This window comes from Aythya ferina (assembly GCF_964211825.1).
Source record: "Aythya ferina genome assembly, chromosome: 1".
NCBI lineage: Eukaryota > Metazoa > Chordata > Aves > Anseriformes > Anatidae > Aythya > Aythya ferina.
In genome coordinates, this window is record NC_140296.1 from 173,415,720 (window position 1) to 173,436,486 (window position 20,767).

A 20,767-nucleotide genomic window follows, 5' to 3' on the forward strand; every position below is an offset into this window, starting at 1 on the left:
TGTGCACTTGCATACCAGAAAGCCAACTGTGTCCTGGGCTGCATCAAAAGAAGTGTGGCCAGCAGGTCAAGGGAGGTGATTCCCCCCATCTACTCTCATCTCGTGAGACCCCACCTGAAGCCCTGCATTCAGCTCTGGGGCCCTCAGCACAAGAAGGACATGGATGTATTAGAAGAGGTCCAGAGGAGGGCCACAAGGACTGGAACACCTCTCCTGTGAAGGCAAGCTGAAAGAGCTGGGATAGTTAAGCCTGGAGAAAAGAAAACTCCAGGGAGACCTTGTACCTACCTACCTCCTAGGACCTAAAGAGTGCCTACAAGAAAACAGGAGTGGGGGTCAGGAAAAGCACGCAATGTACAGAAAATTATATGTGATGCTGCCATAACTACTGTAGTCTCTGTTGTGCCCTGGCCCCAGAGTTCCCCAGATATTAATCCATGTTTTTTATAAGCAAGCAAGAACCATCTTTTCAGATTCCCTAACAGTAAATACACTGAGAAGTCAAAAAAGGGTTGAAAGATATATGAGTATTCAGACAAATTCAGGTTACAGCATGGAAATCAGCACCTCACATACAGTCAGAGGGGAGGAAAAAAAAAAAAAAAAAACCTACTACACAAAGAGATTTAAGTAGCCAATAGTTGAGTTACTGAGTCCTACCTAAAAATAAATATGATACCAATGACTACATGGTGTCACATTCCACTATGGAAATAGTGTTCCACCATTGTGTTTACTTTAGTACATAATAGAGTCCTTATCTGAAATCAGAAATGAAATTAGTAAGAAAGGTAAATTGTCTTTTATCTTTTTATCTCCTTAACTCTTACTTTTATTTTTTGTTTATTTGTGGGTTTTTTGTTTGTTTGTTTGTTTTGTCTTGTTTTGTTTTTTTCCAAAACAATCCATTTAGTAGCTGGAACTGCCACTTTTTTTTTTTTCTTCCAAGTAGTATTAGATTTTCACAAGTAATCCAAGCTCAAGAGTCCGAAGTCACGTAGAAAGCTTTCAAAATTTGTTGTTCTTCAGGGATTCTGGGGGGTTTCTTGTTTACTCAAAGGTCTGATAATACTAGAGAAAAAAAGATAAATATTAAGAAACCTTCTTCTGTTAACATGATTAAGCAAAATTCAAAAAAAAAAGTCTCTTCTGACAGTTGCAGATCCAAGGCTAAATATACCCCCCCCCCCTTTTTTTTTTCTTCCAGTCAGAGAAATTCTGGGGAGAATAAAAGCAACCAAACTCCTAGGCAACAACTTACTACTGGGAAAATGTGGTTAGATAGCATTAACAATTCAAGATCTGGCTACTATGCTGGCCTGACCTGAAAAGGAATGAAGCCTAACCCTGAAGTAGTACTTACATTCTGTAGAACAGAGGACTGAGGAGGAATTTAAGTACATTGAAAATTTCAGGACATGAAGTAAACTGAACATTCAATTAAATTGACAAAGACTTCAATGGTGTCTTAATATGTTATAAAAGACGCTTGCTTTTCCTGTACTACCTAGTGTGGGTTTTTTTAAGAAATAGACTGATGTCACAATAATAGGAGATACTTAAAGTCTATGAAGGACTACTGGACTACTGGAAAAAAACAGAGAATGAGCTCAGGCTTAGGTTCCCTGCCTTGAGCTGTTCAACATTTACCCTAGCTGCCAATGGGGAAAACTGATAACTAGATTTTTATAACATGTTTAAAGATATAAAAGGGCAAATACATAAAATATATTCTGGAAATTAGACTAGCAGTTTCTCATATGTTTTGTATTTTCATGCTTCTGTGAAGTTCTGTTCATCTACAGCACTATATAAATGACAGTGTAATAACAATATTGATTATTAATAAACAAAATCAAAATGCCATGCCAGGTATTCATCCTCTTATCTTAAACATCAACAAAATATTATTCTGCTATTTCAGGATTGTATCATCGTTGCCAGTTATATTAATTAAAGTAAAGCATGGTTATTTTCTTCTGCATGGAAGCCTTTGAAATAGAATCAATCTCCTTAACTCTCTCTCTCTCTCTTTTTTTTTTTTTTTTTTTTTTTTTTTTTTTTTTTTTTTTTTTTTTCCCTCAGTGGAAGAGTAGTATTTTTAGTCCTAACATTTTCAGTTATAAAACCAGTGCACTACTTAGAGGTAGACTTACATATGTATTTAGACATTGAAAAGTGTGGGGTGAGCATACATAAAAGGATTTTCAATGCGAAGCCCATTTCCCATCAGCTTGCTCCAGCATGTGCACACTAAAAATGCATATAGGGGCATTTTATAATCAGTGGAAAGGAAGATTTCAGTGGTTTTGCTAACACTCTCTACTGGCCATATGATGAGCTTGGGCACATCACCCAATCTTCTTAGATTCCTATTTTTAAAAAAGGCCTGAACCATCATCTGAGGTAAATACATGGAGATGTACGGACCCAATTTGATTCTGCAAATCTCTCTCAGCCAGCATCTTTAGATGGCTGAATACTACCCACACTTGGCATAGTTGTTTGGAAAGTTCCTAAATGTATTTAGAAATGTATTAAAGAAAAGTGAATTTGGAAATTACTTAATATAATTTATTAGCAGGTCTTTATTTATTTATTTATTTATTTATTTTTCTCAGATCTTTTGACAGCAAACATATTTTTTTTACTGAAATATGTAATTGTGTGTGTTGGTTCACAGCAGGCACTCCAAGGCACCCACACCTTTGTGTGCACTGGCACTCTCACTGCTAACATCTAGACATCAAACTACCCTGTAGCTTCTCTATGTTCCAGCACATTTTCAGGTGTAAGACACTTGATGAGTTACTGACCTGGATGTTTTATCTTTCAGTTCCAGCCTTTGTTGTTCTCTTGATGAATTGCTTGCTTAGTGTCTAGAAAACATAAAGCTATCAATATCAACAATGGTGCCAATGAACTGTGGCAAACTAAAGGATACAGAAGATTAACAATCATTACATGTCAGAGGTTTATGATATGATGATGATTATTATTGGCATACATGTTTACTTCTACAGAAAATAATATTGCAAATAATTAGAATAAATGGCAACTCTAAATTATGTACAGACTGTTTAATCCTTAGCAGAGAATCATAGAATACCCCAATTTGGAAGAATTAAGAATACAGTTATAGGAGGGAAGAATTATTATTAAAAAGCAATTTATTTTAAAATTTATGTTACACATATACAAGGCAATATCTAACAAACCTCGCTGTGATGTTCATAAGGAGCATAAATTATATTAAATCTGATGTATAGCATTATCATGGCTCATGCAAACCTCATGAGGTTCAACAAGGCCAGGTGCAAGGACCTGCACCAGGGTTGAGGCAAAATCCCAAGCACAAAATCAGGCTGGGCGGAGAATGGATTGAGAACAGCCCTGAGGAGAAAGACCACCAGATGCCAGTTGATGAGAAGCTCAACGTGAGCCAGCAGTGTCTGCCTGCAGTGCAGAAACCCAACTGTATCCTGGGCTGCATCAAAAGCAACATGGCCACTAGGCCAAAGGAGGTGATTCTCCTACTATATTCTGCTTTTGTGAGACCCCATCTACAGTACAACCTTCAGCTCTGGGGTCTCCAAGGACATGGACCTGTTAGAATAAGTCCAGGGCCACAAGGATGATCAGAGGGCTGGAGTACCTCTCCTGAAGACAGGCTGAGGGAGTTGGGGTTGTTCAGCCTGAAAAAGAGAAGGCTCCAGGGAGACGTTATAGCAGCCTTCTAGTACCTAAAGGGGTCCTACAGAAAAGCTGGGGAGGGACTTTTTGTCTGGGAGTGTAGTGATAGGATGAGGGGGAATGGATTTAAGCTGAAAAAGGGTAGATCTAGATTTGATGTATGGAAGAAATTCTTTACTGTGAGGGTGGTGCAGCACCGGAACAAGTTGCCCAGAAAAGCTTGGGAAGCCCCATCCCTGGTAGTGTTCAAGGCCAGTTTAGATGGCCAACCTGGGCAACTTTGGGCAACGTGGTCTTACGGAAGGTAGCCCAGCCCATGGCAGGGGGGTTGGAACTAAATGGTCTTAAGGTCCCTTCCAAACCAAACCATTCTATGAGTCTATCATAAGTATTTTGTTCAACCCTGATTAAAGCCAAAATAATCTGAATAATATTTAAACAATATCAGGTTAAAGAACATTTATTGGGTTTATAAGTAAGATCATTTATTTAATTTGGGAGTTAATGGTACCCATATGCTACCAGGTTTTTAGAGGTGGACATGCAGTAGTTTTTTTTTTTTTTTTTTTTTTTAATCTAAAGAAAGTAGCATCATTAATGTGATAAATACAGTTTCATTTCTGCTGCTGATATGAAGAGGGAAATTGTCTTTTTGCCAACTTTCACTCATTCAGTATACAAAAGATATTAAATGCTTTAAAGCTCTTTTCACATGGTTGCATAGTCACTTTCTAGTTAAATGAAAACCAAAGTCTAAAGCATGTGTTAGCTCTCTTCTGCCACAGAGTAATTGGTCTAACCTCCTAAATGAAATTAAATTAAACTGTCTTTTGATGACTCCAGTCTGAAAGGAAATAAGCATACCTATATTTAAAGCCCTATTTACCTTCTCCTTTGTTTTCTTAACAGAGATAATCTTGAGCTTTGTCCTAGCAATATAGATGCTAATTTTACTATCTGGGAAGATCACAGCCTGGGACTCTATCAGACCACATAGAAAACTTCACTCCTACTTTTTCATTGTTGATATCAAAGATAAATTTTTGTGAATATTTTTTTTCTCTCTTTCTCTGCCTCTCTTATAAGATTTATATTAGTAATGTCTTTCCTTCTTAGCACAGAAAGCAAAAAACATATGAAAGCTGAAATGACTTTAGCAATCTGGAAGAACAATTTTATCTCTACAAAATAAGTATATATCAGGTGCCCCCTAGTAAATATGCTAAGAAATGTTTATGTATAATTTTGATGAACTGTTTAACTTAGATGTTACAAAACCAAAAATACATCTTTAGAATTTACTCCAGCATAAGACTTTATTCTGAAATAGTTTAATATTAGCAAGGTTTAGTTTCCTGTCAGCAATGACCATGCTGGCACATGAAACCCCAGATGATTTTCTCTTCTGTCCAAAGTTGATCTTTGTCAAAATTTATAGCTCATTTTAGTCTAAGCTCCACCTCCTCTTTTAATTGCACCCTTCAGATCTGCCAAGATAAAGTGCTAACAATTTATTTCTTACCCAGTTTGGTCAAAACAATCGGAGCCATGTGGTATTTAATCTGTTGAAACTGATGTCTGTCTGACCCAACTGGGTTAGGGAGCAGTTACACAAGAAGTTGTGCTAGAAGATCTAGGGTTAGGGTTCCGTGTCTGGCTGACTGCTGGCTGCTGCAGTCCTGATATAGACCAACCCATCCCTGTCCCTCTATTCTCCCCGTCCCAGGGGCCATGAAAGAACTTGTTGAAACTCCTAAATGTCCAGCAAATTGCTCAGTATGGAATTAGACAAAGACCTGAGCTGGTAAAAGGGAGGTGACGAGAAAAAGCAACCAGGACAGGGGAGAGAGGAGGTGAGGGTTAAGAAGCTGGGACCTCTTCATCCAGGCAGGTGGAAACCAGAATGACAGAAGAGACTACCCTGCATTGCTTAATCTTGTTGTTGCCATATTAAATGCATCTTGGTAATAGTTTTGAGGAAACCAGAACTGGACTCCAAGTCAGCAATAAACAGGGCATACTTTTAGAAAAACAAGATGAGGTAGTGGCTTAGGCCACAGAGGGATTTATGAACATCCAAACCTTTTAAATCCATTTTGATAGAGTTCTCAGCATGGAAATATGGAATAAAAGGAAGAACCTCCTGCCTGAGGTAATTTTAGCTTTGAACTGCTTCCTAAAGTTAGAGCAGGAGCAGATGTTTTCTCTTTTCCTGGCTGGAGAATCCTGCCCCAGCCCACCTGTGACTGAGTCAGTATGTGGGGCAACTCCCTAATTCACCCCAAGGAGATTCAGCCAGGCTCATGCCAACAATCTGCACTATTGAGCTAATCTCCTTTTAATGAGCCTGAAGCAAATTAAGGCATGCATGTGTTAATGCACAACCTGCAGAAGTGTAGGGATGAGCAACTACTGTGAACCAGAGCTGGCACTCCTAAACCCAGGAGAAAGTGTCTGTCCTTGATCACAGGTCTCTGTCCCAACCCGCTACTCTCAAAACACAGCATTCTCTCTCTCTCGCTCTATACTGTAAGGATTAAAGCCTCAGGCTGGAGAGAGTTTTAACATTTTTCCTGCTCAAGGGAATTTGAATCCACATGCTCTGGATGTCCAGTTTTCAGATTACTGAGCATTTCAGAACTGAATACTTTGTTCGTCCAATAGGAGCCTTCTGCAATGAACTCTGAAATAAGATAAAGTATGCTCTCACTACCTAGTGACACTCTTGCCTACAGGTCATGGGATGAGAAAGATCAGGAGCCAAGGCCTTCTCTTGCGAGTATTCTCTGTTTAGCTGAAATGTGTCGTCTTATCCTATTGATCATCCCTCTTCGGTGTTTAAAATGTGCCTCCACATAGCTGCTGTTGGACACAGATTTCCGTCAGAAGATATTCCTGAGATAAGTGTACCATTTGACCAAGCAGAGGAGGAAACTTACTATACTATAATGACATTACCAGAAAAGTAAAAGGGGCATTACACCGTCTGGCTGCACTTTAAATGAAGAGCAGAAATGAAGATCTCCTGTGAGTTTGCTGACTGGATTAGGCCCTGCCAGCCAGCCAGCCAGCCAGCTATCACAATGTCCAATTTATATACCCCAAACATGTTTGAAACACAGATTAAAGATGCTCATATGATGATGTTTTGGCAACTTCAGCATATGAACAGTTGCAAACATTTAGACACAGAATAAATTTTAGTGATAGAAACTTCAGTACTTATAATAACCAGCCTCCCCAGAGTTAAGTGGCAGCCAAGAAGTCATTTTGAGGCTATGTATTTTAGACTTAGCAAACTTGAATGGCACTCAGATACCTGAATCTATTTTGTATATTAAGGATAAAATCCAGAAAGTCTCCCCTGGCCTACGGCATGGTTTCGCTGCCTTAAAGGATGGTGGTTGCACAACAGCTGCCCTCTGTCAGGAGGACCTCCTGCACTGCTCCTGTCTGGCTTGGTCCTCTTCCCCTTCAAGGCCAGTGATTGAAGGTGCAATGACCAGCACTAATCCCACCTTCTGGAGCTAGGGTTGTGTGTGAGTAGCTTGTTTACTAAACCTCTGATCCTGGCTTACTTTCCACTGCCAGGAGTCTGGGGCCTGTTTTCCACCAGCATTCATTAACTTTAAGTTATCATGCAACATGCCAAGTTTCCATCAGCCCAGCAAAAACATTCTCAATTCCAAACCTTGTTTTCCCGATGGCAGCACTCTGTGCTGTAGCCTTTCTGAGCTGTCTTGGCCAGAGGTATCTGTTTATGCAGTTAAATTTTCCTAAGACGCTGATGCGAGCACACACACACTTTAATAAGGCAGAAGATGATAGCAGCTAGTCCTTTCTAAAATCAAAACAATGGGGGGAAAAAAATCCCTACCATAAAAACATAGCCACAGGGAAAAAATTAAAATTAAAAAAAAAAAAAAAAAGCTGTAAATATATATACAATTTTGGTCCAAGATGACCAAAATTTCTGGCCCTATACATCTAGATCCTAACTCTGTGATCCCCAAATTAGCTTGCTTTTCATAAGAATCAGTGAACCAAAACCCTTCAGGCCTTATTCAAAGGTGAAATAGGAATCAGTGGCAATAAACATGGTAAATAAAAATCTTGCCTGGCTGAAAACTGGAAATTTATTTTGGCAAACCTCAATCCTTCTCAACATAGTCTGTAAACATGCAGGTATTCAACTCCCAGTACAATTATGTGAGTCCTTAATTCCTGTCTACTGAAGTAAACAGAAGTGAAGCAGTTGATTCAGATGGGTTCTCAGCTTGCCTCAGTCTACAGATTGCAAGGATGTGACTGCAATGACTAACTGCATTACTAATACCTGTTTGTTTCTGTCATGAAGGGGAAACCATTCAGTGGCTCAGTAGAACAAGGTGTCCTAAGCAAAGCGGAATTTTGCGATCGTTTTTACTACAAAGAGGACATCTAGAAAACTGCATTCTGTTTTGAATTACACAGTTCACTTAAAGACATATCCATGTTTTTGCAAAGCATGCTAGAATCCCGTTATGAAACAAAGGGAGCTGACATTCGAAATGGTCTCAACAACACAGTAATGAGAAATGATCGAAGGGATGAAGACTTTTAAAAGTCTTCCAAGTGGGACTGAAAGAACTGCAGGCTAGGAAATCTTTTGTTCAAATTAGGAAATCTGGTAGAAAGTTGTAACAAAAATATCCCAGAATCAATCAAAATGTGATAAACATTTTCTAATAGGGAAGAGTGGACACTGCATTTGCACAGGGAAGTCATATCTTGCAAATTTACCAGAGTTTTTCAAGGGTGTTCAAGAGTAGGCAGATATGGGTAATCATGGTAGATTTTCAATCCAATTTTCAATAAACATTCCTCTGGGAAAAAAAAAAAAAGCTGCCATTACAGCAGGGAAGATCCCCTCTAAACTTCAGATCTGATCAAATTATAGAAACAAAAGGTAGAAATAATGAGCTGGTTTACAAGTAAGGGAGTTCACTGGGGATCTGTGCTGAGGCTTGTGGTATTCAATATAATAATAATAAATGACCTAGAAAAGGAAGCAGATTGTAAGGCAACGACATTCTCTGATAATTCAAGGTTTTAAAAATGAATATTCATGTTATTTACTGGTGTGCTAGTAAACTAGCAGGGGAAATCTAATGCTCCTAAATGCAGGATCATAAACAATACCAGTCCAAACTAGATCTCTAAAATGGTAGCCTCAAATAATATTGAGTATTAATTCTATGAAAAATATTTTTAAGTTAGTATGGACAAGTCCCCATAAAAATCCATTCAATGCTCAATGCTAGTTAGAAAGGTAAAGAGAGAAAGTGTCAGAAAAGGAGTAAAGAAAAAAAGAGAAATCACTGTTATTATGTCACTATTAGGCTATGACAGGTCCATATTTTTAGTATTATTTGCTATTCTGATGACATGCATGTCAAAAAATATGTCATCATATGAACAGGAGAATTATATGAACAATAGATACTAATACACTCTATTTTTTTAGTTTGGAAGAGAGAAGACTCAAAAAATTATGCTAGAAATCACTGGTGTTAACCATAAGTGGCGGAAGATGAATAGGATATGATGATTCAGATGTTTGTGGTCAAAATTAAAGGACGACAAATGAAGTTATTGGACAATAGTTTGAAAGCAAAAAGAGAGAGGTGTGCAGTCATTTCATCTAATTAAATCATAGAATTCACTATGAAGAATGGTGTAGAGGCCAAAATCTGAAATGGTTAAAAAGCAATATAAGCATTTATAGAAAAATAATGCATTTGGGGCCTTAAGCTACAAAGATACCACTAGGAGTTCAGGAAACCTATAGACTGCAGAATGCTGGAAGAAAAGATAAGAGGAAGAAAAGACAGAGGAAGTATGTCCGTCTCTTCCTGAGGTACCCACTGCTCTCCCCAGTGAGACACAATATACTTTGGTCTGACCTCTGAAGGCAAATATGGATGGGCTTTGATGACAGTAAAAAGAAGAGACAAACAAAGATGAAGGAAGTACTAGCTGTTATGAGGTCTCTGCATATGGATCTCATAAGGGATGTACACTGCAGCTTACTGTTGAACAGATAAACTATACCTGTTTCCAAGAATTAAATTAGGCATTCCAGGGGATTGTCATCCAGGACAGCTTTACACTGTATGCAACAGCTGATGTATCAGACTCTTTAAAACATTTTTCTCAGAATCTTTTCATTTTCATCAAAATTCTTCGATTGAAGGATACAGATGGTACTGCTAAAAGGCTGGGTGTGCTTGAGAAGGCTCTCCTTGGGGCCCTTTTAAAAGTCAGTCACAAAATTCTCATTGATTTCTGTGTGGTTAAATGTTGTTAAGTCATTAAAAAGGGATGGGCTTTTTGACAATTGATTTAAAGACAGGGAACTGGAATATGCAGGTGCTTATACTTCACTGTTAGTTCTGAGCAACCATTATCATAACATTTTACTACATTGCTTTCTTATTACTAAGTGTGGGCAGAACTACATTGTGTCTCAAATGGTATGATGTTTTCCCACAAAAAATTAGCATTGCTCTTTTTCTCATCTGGGAGCTTTGCCACTGGTTATTGAGTTGATTACTCCACTGAGGACATTCTGTACACTGCTCTTATTAACAAAGGAGTAACATTTAAGCCAGGTTGTTTACTAGAGTTATTGATACAGTCATACCGCCAGACTTATCAGATCTGCATAGGTAAGGCGGCCACCCCACGTGGATTCATTCTTACAACATATGTGTATGCAAGGAGACTACGGAGTTTCAGCACTAGCTTTCTCTTAGAAATATCAGACTTCGTGAATTATACTATATAACCTCTATTTAACTTCCGACAAGTACAATATAAGACTTAACAGTAAAGAAAAATCATGCAATTTCCCCTGCCCCCCCAACAACCAATCAAAAAAAAAACAACACAAAAAAAAAAAAAAAACCTTTCCTGTAATTTGAGTGACAACTGTCTACTCTGTAGTGCAGACTAATACCTTTCATGTTGACAACTGTGGAGAAAAATGTTGACCTAGTCTCGTATTCAGACCCTGTGACTGAGTGTCCATTGTGTGCTGTACTTTTCCTAGCATTTTATGAGCCCAGTACCACTGCACAGCACTTCTTTAGGAACCCTGGAATCTCCTGTTCTGACCACTTCACACAGCAACATCTGAATCAGCTGAGATCAGTAAGGGTAGTTGGTGTTTGCTGACCAAGGTATTGCTATAAAGACTTCATGGGTGGTGTTGAAGGAGCTGCCCCTTTAAGTCCATATAAAACTTCTAAGAATTTTGGAATTTGTTATCTTGTAAGTGATCTATATCCCATAAGAAAAGAAAAGAAAAGGAAAAAAAAAAAAAAAAAGACCGGCTCAGAGTAATATAACCTATGACTTCTTATATATTCTTATGATAAATAAGATTTAGTAACAGTATAGTGTACTGATTATCACTTTTAGATATAATAGACTTTACTTAGATCCTTCACATTAGAGAAACAATTATACTATGCAAAATTATAAAGCCATGTGAACTGTACAGGAGTTGCTAATATTACTGTATGGTGAATGTAGCCACTGCCTTATAACCTCACTGTAATTCTTCACAGATATACCAGTACTTTAATTGAATACATCGTAAGGAACAAAATGCATTCCAAACAGGGTAGGAAATACTTTATGACCCCTGAAAAGACACCTAATTCATCAGAAGTCCTGCTTTGTAAAATCTTATTAAACATAAAGCTATTTACAAAGCACTCTGTCATACATACTATACAAAGGCATGGTGATTTAGAAGACACTGAGGAATGCTCAGCTAAGACAATAATTCTCATTTGGCAAAAGTAATGGGAAATTCAGATTAGGATTTCTCACATATTATTCCTGCAGACATGCCAGACTCTGAATACTTTGCATCATATAAGCTAGTGAATATCCAAAAGACATATGAATTGCAGAAGGGCAAACAGGGGAAGAGTGGGCTAGTATTATGGGTCAACAGCTTCTGTCAGTCCTAACTGCAGTCAGTTAAACCATGGCTGTCGGCAGTCATCTCCACTCCTCTGCTGGATGTTAAAATGGCTGTTTCTGCTCGGATCGGGTTCTTACCCCAAACCCCTGCAGCTCTTTGTGTTTATAAACTAGTAGGTCTGACCAAATTCAGCAGGATTACTCCTGTTCTCTCCCATGGTACAGTGTATCGACCACAAGTAGCTTTCATGCTAGTCTCTTTTGGTTTAGGACAAACAGGTACAAAGAAAACAAGCCATAAGACAGTCAGCAATCTGCACACATCTTCAGTTTGCTGTTAGGTGTGCCAGAAGCTATAAACATAAATTCATAAAACTGTTCTAGTCCATGTCTTCATCTGTCTGTCACACTCTAGACTGGGGTCCTGCCTCCAGCCTGTCTCTTTAAAAATAAATAAATAAATAAATATATATATATATATATATATATATGTATATATATATATATATAATAACCTCTGTGTTTATATGCCTTTTCGAACTAGTGCAACTTTCCCAGAGGGTGGTGCTTTCCCAGACTTGTTTACCTGTCTGGGGAATTTGCATTAATCTCTCTTTCCAGTGAACTGGGAATATAATACACAATACAGCATTTTTTTAAGCATTCCCTGTTCTAGCATCTAAGACATCTCAGTATAATTGTTTTTGAAGTTTCCAGGCTTCTGAGACATCCTGCCTGTCATATGTTATTACCATTTATTATAGATTGTATAAAAACCCTGAGAGGCTGAGGAGAGTTCTTGTCTCACTAGTACCTGTTCTTTGGTGAGGAAGCAAGTGATACAGCCAGTGGACTAAACTCACACACGTATGAAGAAGACCTAATGCATAGGAGAAACCTCAGGAAGGAACAAAATTTAAAAAGACCATATTATTATAGGTAATATAAATCTGTAAGTCTTGAGCTAAAAAACAATTAAAAAAATATTTTTAATTTTTCCATTGTTTGTCTTAGATTCAGTTTAAGCAAGTTCTGTCTAAAATGGGAAACAGGTGCCCAAATTTTCCCTCAGTCTCATAGAGCAATACAGTCTGTCCTACTTTCCAGGATTATCTCATGTATGGCTACATAAATTCATTAGGTAACTCCCTTAGCTTGAAATCTTCTGAGATATTTGCCTTTAGTCTCCCACATACACTCAGAAGTGGAAAGATGGGTGCTTATCTCCTTCCTACACCTCTCATTTAATGGGTTACTTCGATGGGTACTTGAACTCAGTTAAAAGCCCCTGGAGAAGACTGAATTGTTAATTGTGGCCAGGAGTACAACTAAGCATGTCTGATGCTATGCACTAGGCATAGTTGTTTAGCTGCTGGAATATTCACCCAGGAAGTGAGGTAACTGAAATTTAGGTCTTAACTGGCACAGGGAAGCAAACATGCATCTCCAGCACACTAGTGCCAAAGTACCAAGTGGCAGGATAAACCTGAGAAGTCAACATCCGCTGGGGAATATAAGTTGCTGGGCAGGAGGGAATGGCAGGGCTAGGAGAAGAGCAGAGCAGAAGCGGCCCTGCTGCAGCCCACAGGCTGAGGCCCTCAGCTTGTAGGGGCAGGGCTAGGCATCCTGCCCCCACTTCCAGCACTGTGTTTGTTCATCGGGCAGTGACAGATTAATAAAATTTATTAATTAATAAAATACCTACACATTTCAGGATACAGCTGCATAACACCTGATCTGGTCTGACTGCTGTTTTAGCACCAGGCTCTATGATTTCTCATCTGTTCTCAGCAACAGGGAGACAAGGAAGCAAGGCCTGTATTACTTCCACTGAATTCAGTGGCAGTGCTCCAACACCAGTAAGATCAGCAATTAAACTTAAATGATGAACTCAAACCCACAACAGAAATTAGTGGCAAAAGAGAGATTAGAATGGAGGAGTTGTTGGCAGGATTTACAAATGGACATGTCAGTCATGTTTCTGAGACGTAACTGCTTAATTAATGCTTAGATAGGTTAAAATGACACAGGACAACTGGAAGAGCTAAAGCCACATTTCTAAAGTTTCTAAAAAAACGTATTTCCTGAGTTTGGTAGAGGCCACAGAGGTAGAGGTAGAGGTTGAAACCTGGGTAGGATGCTTTAAAAAGAACTAAAGATTCATTAATCCTGAAACACCAATGTCATCATAAACAGTTTTTTGTTTGTTTGTTTGTTTGTTTGTTTCACTTCTCATGTCTGCCTGCAACTATCTCCTCTCACTAGTACATTTACCCACTTTAGATCACTCCTCAGACAGGGAGCAGCGTAACTGTTTTCACTGTGTCAGAGGAATCTTTTGCACTATGTAAATGACAAAAAAAAATAAAATAAATAAAATAAAATAAAATAAAATAAAATAAAATAAAATAAAATAAAATAAAATAAAATAGATTTAATATATATATATTGTTATCTGCTTTCAAAATATTTGACACATACATGAACACTCCTACAAACCATTACATAGAGAGTGGTTACAGAGAGTGGTTTTCAGACTAAAAACTGGTTTCCTTTAGGAGCATAAATTGTTTGTCCATGTACTTGATCCAAGCATATGGATGTACAATTTATGCTCTTAAAGAAACTTCAGTGGAGAATAGGCCACATCAATCCAAACCTCCAGATCCCAGAACTCACTGCAGCAGCAGCCTCTATAGAAATCAAGAAAACTACACACTTGACAGGGAGATGTTCATATGATGAGCATCCTTGATCACAGGACAGGGGAAAATAGGATCTGTTATTCTAGATGGAAAAGTTTTGAAACTGGGTATCTTTGAGCATGAGGGTCCTGGGAAGCCTAAGATTAGCTGCAGAGTCACAGCTCCCCCATGGATGCAGGACTCCATGAAACAAGCTCTTATCTGCAGTGAAAATGAAGCTGCAGTATCAGTGCTGGCACTGACCTGTGAACATTTCAGCCATAAGCACTGGGGCTGAAAGTGGGGAGGCAGGGTTGGGTACACAGACACACACTTATATGGACAGCCTAAGTCTTGTTATTTAGTATAAGATAGAGGAGTCAAAATCCAGGGTGCCTCTTTTCCATGTGAGTGATTAACTACTGGACTATAAAGCCAGGTTTGTGTGGCTCACTGACTTGTGAAATTGCATGGTCTGGCTCCAACAGGAGGCTTGGTGAGCACTTTGTGTGCCTTCATCCTCCACCAACATGTGGCTGGGGTCTCACGTTTCTCTCAGAGGTGGCAGATGTGCACCTGAATTTTCAGGCTGAGAGCAAAATTAATTGAGTGCTTCCTTTGCAACTGCTGTAATACCCAGGCTGTTGTGTAAAAAAAAAGGTCCTTGTCCAGTCAACAACTTTCAGAAGAAAAGCATGAACCCTGTTCCATTACATCAGAGGAGGGTTTCAAGTTTCTGCTGCTGGGGGAAGGGGATCAAGAGGCAGACCTTGAAAAGACAGAAGCAAGTTTTAGCAGATGTGCATTAAGCACCTCAAAATATGTGGGCTTAATATGTATTATTAAGACTTCTCTACATACCCTGAGCAGATTTCTGCACAGCCTGGAGGATTTGAGGTTCCATGTAATGTGTCTGTTTGCCCAGGCCTGTAGAGGAAGCACAAGAAATTACCCAAAACTTTTGGATTTCACTCTAAAGTTTTGATACACAACAGTTAATGCTGTAGTGCCTCACTTATAAATAAATACTTACTTTCTTGAACTCTGTCCTCTTCTAGTAGATATCTAGTGTTTGAAACATCGGTATTTCAGAGAATCAGGACAGAGCTAAGAATATAATTCACAGCAATTAATTTGACGAAGTTGGCCACTCTCTCACTTTGTGAGATGCAGGGAGGAAAAAAATAAAGCCAGATGATTTGAACTGTCACTGTCAGTTTCCAAGCAATGTCCTCCAAAACAGAGGCAAGTTCAAGGGAAGTCGTATAAACCACAATGATTCAGTCATCTGTAGGTATAAAGCCATCTTTGGCATTGTTTGTGAACAGCATATTTAAAAAGTGGGTAGCCTTAAATAATGCTGAATAAATGCATTGAAATACATTGTTTCAACAAATCTTTTCATTAAATTCAGGCTGTTGTTTGATGTTACAGAAAATCCAGATTATGGATTTTAGTAGTTTGTCCTAAAAATATCTTGGCCACAGAATAAAAATTAAAATAAATAATATTAAAACAAAACAAAACACAACTCTAATATAGCCTGAGCTCATTCCAATGCAAACTTGTTGAAAAACAATAACCTGGGGTTCTTTTTGCGCAGCTAGGCCTTACGCAGGATCAGGTATTGTCTTTCACCCCACTCTTAACTTTGTGCCAGATCAGGTAGCATGTGCAGCACTTGCAGCTGCTGGAAAGCCAGAACAGAAGCAGAAAGCCAACATAATTGTTCTGTTGTGTGCTGTGGGTAATTCAGCATAAATGTGTTCATCTGCCCATACATAATCTGTATAGTATTTGTACTGTTGAATCACCTGGTATAGCAGAGACTCTGTAAAAGCAATCAAGAATGCAAAATATTATTTGCCTAGCAAGGGAATGGAGAGGAAATACAATGGAGTTTAACCAAAACAGAAATTAATTATATAAAGTTCAGGAGATTAAGGATACTAGACACATCTTTACAGATATGTTCACTCAATGAGATTGCACCTAATATACATCTGGTACATACATAGCTTAACCACCATCTATATGCACAGGGGGCCAAAGCACCAGTCTTACTGTGCCATGACTGCCTGACTCAACTTGTCTGGCAGTGGACCTACCACATGATGACTCTGAGGATCATCTCAGAACAAGAGCAACGGGCTTTGCACTCTGGATTTACCACCTGTACAGAGCACTGTGTAATATGCCTGCAAGATTTGCTCTTCACATGCTCTTTGCATGGGTGGACAGGCGTGTGTTATTTCACTAGTTACAAGCTAGAAGAAAAATACCCCTTCCTCCCTTAAAAAAGAGGGGATAATGAGGAGGGAGAGGGGAATTCATAGTTATAAACCTTTTAGCATTGACCGTACACTGGCAGAATGAACGCTTTTCCTTACTCTATGTAGCTTTTTTTTTTTTTTTTTTTTTTTAATTCTTTAGAGTTTTGGTCCATTTGTTCAGAAAATCATGTTATTTTCTCAGCAGGCTTCTCACAGTGGTAGGACAATACCTCATCTCCTTCCTCTCTTTCATCTTCTCTCTCTACACAAACACATTCTAGGACCTTTCTTATGATTTGGGAATCCAATGCATATTCCAGTACTCTGGTGTAATTTCTAATATGCATAACTTGGAAAGTGCCTTAGGCTGGTGCGCCACTGGATCTGCTCCATCCTAGATGAAGCTAATCAAAGTGAGACAAACCCTACTGCTGTGGGTTCTGATCACTTCCGTATTCACAGAAAAGACTAAATACACCAAAAGTTACTTGTGGGTAAACTGAGCAGAGAATATGTATTGAAGGACATTAGTGAAGCCAGTAAAAGCAACCCACTCAAAGAAAATAGATTTTTTTCCAATGAGCTGTATTCATTTGAGGTTAGTGGTTAAATACAGATTTATATCAGAGTTTCCACCTAATAAAAGAATCTGTGTGGATGATTTCTGTTTAGTTACTGTTAGTAGGGATTTTCAAAATGTAATTTTCAAAAAAAAAAAAAGCAGAATATCTTACTGAGAACATTATCAAAAGTTCATGAAATCAGGGGGTGTTGATTGTGATAAAACATAAACGGCATTCTTGATTTCGTATGTTTTTCTAGGCTGGAAGAGGAATGTATTGCTGGAGAAGCTGATACATTTGCTGTTCCAAGAGCACAAATAGGGTTTGTGACCTGAATATGCTGTGCATGTAGAAAATATGAAGCTATATAATCTGATCACATGGTAGATGTGACAACTTACAGTAAATATGAAACTGAAGAAATTTTTATGGTTATTCTGTAATCATAGAATCACAGAATCACAGAATCACAGAATCACAGAATCACATAATAGTTTGGGTTGGAAGTGACCTTAAAGACCACCCAGTTCCAGCCCCCTGCCATGGGCAGGGACACCTCCCACCAGACCAGGTTGCCCAAGGCCCCATCCAGCCTGGCCTTGAGCACCTCTAGGGATGGGGTATCCACAACTTCCCTGAGCAACTTTTTCCAGTGCCTCACCTCCCCCATAGTAAAGATTTCTTTCCTTATATCTAATCTAAATCTACTGTCTTTCAGTTTAAAACCATTCCCCCTTGTTCTGTCACTATACTCCCAGACAAAAAGTCCCAAAGACATCACCATAGCTTGCTTATAGCACAAATGTGAGAAGAGTGCTGGGGAAAAAAAAAAAAAAAAAAAAAGAAAGAAAAAGAAAAAAAAAAAGAAAAAAGAAAACTAAAGCTTATATACTGACATCATTTTATCTTGGTTGCTGAGGTAATTATACGACTTTTGTCATGATCAGAAGTCATGTACTTTATCACAAAGACTAAGGACCATTCTCCCAAGACTGAGGGAGGTGAACCAAGACAAGGGGACTTGCACTGGGTCTCAGAGTCCCTGGTGGATTAGACTTCCCAAAATGATGGTGGTACTGAAAAAGATAGTGGAGCTCATTGAAGTGTAAACAGGGTGATAACAGTTTGAAGTGGGAAGATTTCTCAGCGGTATGCTGAAGTTGAATGAGAGCTACCTGACTTGATATTAATAATACAGCAAATCAGTTGCCTTTGTTATGTATGAGGTCAGATGAACAGTCCCTTCTTGTCTTAAAATGTATTAATTTATGTATGGGAAAAAAATTACCCTCACTAAAGCTTTATCCATCCTGAGAGGATCAGTGCAGCATACAAGGAATAGTAATCAAGTTTCTGGTTAATATTTTAACAACAAAAAAAAATGCCAACAACTCTCAACAATTCTTCAGATAATTCAAGGTTTTCCAAACTAGACATATCAAAATGTCATCTTTTTAAAACTTTGCATTCCCTTGTTTTCCCTTACCCCCTCCAATCGCCAGTGAATCACTCCATTTGTTCACTCCATTTGAAGTCTTTTTTTTTTCTTTTTTTTTTTTCCTCCTTCTGTGTTATTCTCAGGAATTCCTCAGGCTTGAAAACGTTACGGAGTTATTAAAGGAAAACTGATGGTCTCCCCTCTGGCAGGCACTGGCTGTTTTCTCCCAGCAGCTCCATCTCACTGGCTGCCAAGACCCACATGGGGTAATGGCCGGCGAGTGGCAGCCAGACACCCACAGTCTCACCAACACCTTCTCCCTCCCCTCTGCACCCTCTCTGCTGGTGGCCAGGGGGGAGCTCAGCTTGCAAGCTCCTCCTGCAACCTACCACCACCTGCAGTTTTCCCCAGGGAAGACGGATCTGGAAGTTTTATGGGGTGATTCAAAGTGGCCAGAGACGTTTGGAAAATCAGGACATTTGCATTGCTCTCCTTTTCCCTGTCTTCAATGAAGTGTTACATTGTAAATGTAAATTGTCTCGAGCAAAAAATAAAAAATAGGAACATTGCAGATGTACACTGAATGAAATCCAGACTGCCTGATGAAAGGGCCAGCAATTAATTAAAAGATTATTACAAATCAGGACTTAATCATGTTCTCACGGGTTACAGTGTTGCCTTTAGACAGTTTGCTGATATTCAGTATGGAAAGTTTTTCTTTAGAGTTGTTCCAGGGAAGAGGGTGGAGGGATTGCAAAGTTTACCATTAGAGACATCAAGAAGTAGTTTTATCAACTGCTGGATTGCAAATCTGTGACAGAAAAATTACTCCAATCTTTTCAAATTGCTATGTACTTAATAAAAGACCAATCCTTTAAAGGGAGAAAAGATATCATAGAAGGAGTTTTCTTAAACTAGTGCAATCTGGGGTTGAGGAATTTGGAAGGTGTTTTATATGGATTTTTGTGGTTTTTAGCTGGGTGGCCAAAGTATACTACATTAATTTTAAGTCTGCTCTTGCAGACTGCAGCAGAGTGGAGAGTAAACAATTAGGTTTGTTTGCTCTCTGAATTGTGATACTTTGGGTCTTTCATTGATTTAAAGGTATGTTGATATTACTTTACACTTTGACAGCACCTGCCAATACAAGATCTCAAATGCTCTACAATAATTAATCAGTGAAACCCACAAATGCTCAGCAAGCCAAATACATTAATGATGAAAATGCAAATAGTTGATACATAATAATGAACAACAACAAAAAAAACTTTTAAAAATAAGAATCGTTCTCTTTCATAGGTGTTTTGAATCCTGTTTTGTATACATGGGAATAGAACAGCCAAGAAGCTGATAGTCACGGCCAGCTAGCAGCAATACAGCACAAAAAAAAAAGCTATAACCACTGAAGCAGGCATCATAAATGGGACCAGTATTTTGAGAGGTGCCCAGTATCCCGTTAACTCCTGTGCTTGTCCACAAAAAAACAGCTGGAGTTGTAGTTCATACAAATAACTGTCTTTCAGCTTAATTCTTCAGCTCCCAAACAAGGCTCCTCCTGGTCAGAGATTACAGGATATGAAAGGTTTGTTTCTGCTGTTATGGTAATGGGAAAATGTGGTAAGGATAGGCTGAGAGAGAGCATATACTGCTCCAGGCAATGCTAATGAGGGGGCCACTCATTAGCACAGTAGCCTTCCCTGCCATAAATCTGCCCCTGATTTGTTAATGCTTGCTAATATGTAGTTTACTGCAATAAATTAGAATAAATTGTACTAGCTAAATTGCCTGTGAAGTTGCAGTTTTCCTTTGCAAGACTGGAGCTGCCTATTTGGTTCATTTGCTTGTTCCGCTCTGTCCTGCTCTGCTCTGTGTGGCTTCCTGAGTCTCCAGTCCCCAACTCCAAGTTACAGATTCAAATGTGCCCAGGAGTTCTAAGCAAAACAAAATAGAAACCATTGAGTTTCACTTGGTTTCATGCTGAAATCGTGCAAAACCAGACACATTATTTTTAGAGAAGGTAATGAATCAAATTACACAAATGAGGTTTATAAGAAGTTTCCAGTCAACCTGAGCTGAGATAGAAGTACCTACGTCCAGACCAAGGTGTTAGACCAAGACAGCGCTGATCCCAAGCACCTC

At 38.7% G+C, this 20,767-nt stretch overlaps 1 long non-coding RNA gene across 5 annotated transcripts in view; it reads right to left on the reverse strand.

The window, feature by feature from the left end:
- Positions 1–904: 904 nt before the first annotated feature.
- LOC311439716 overlaps positions 905–20,767 on the reverse strand; it is a 46,410-nt gene continuing 26,547 nt past the window's right edge. For all 5 annotated transcript variants that reach the window (XR_014694951.1, XR_014694952.1, XR_014694953.1 and 2 more), the window contains 4 exons: positions 15,388–15,461; positions 15,216–15,281; positions 2,817–2,879; positions 905–1,071 (listed from right to left, as the gene is read on the reverse strand). This is a non-coding gene — a long non-coding RNA (uncharacterized lncRNA). The remainder of the gene's footprint in view (positions 1,072–2,816; positions 2,880–15,215; positions 15,282–15,387; positions 15,462–20,767) is intronic.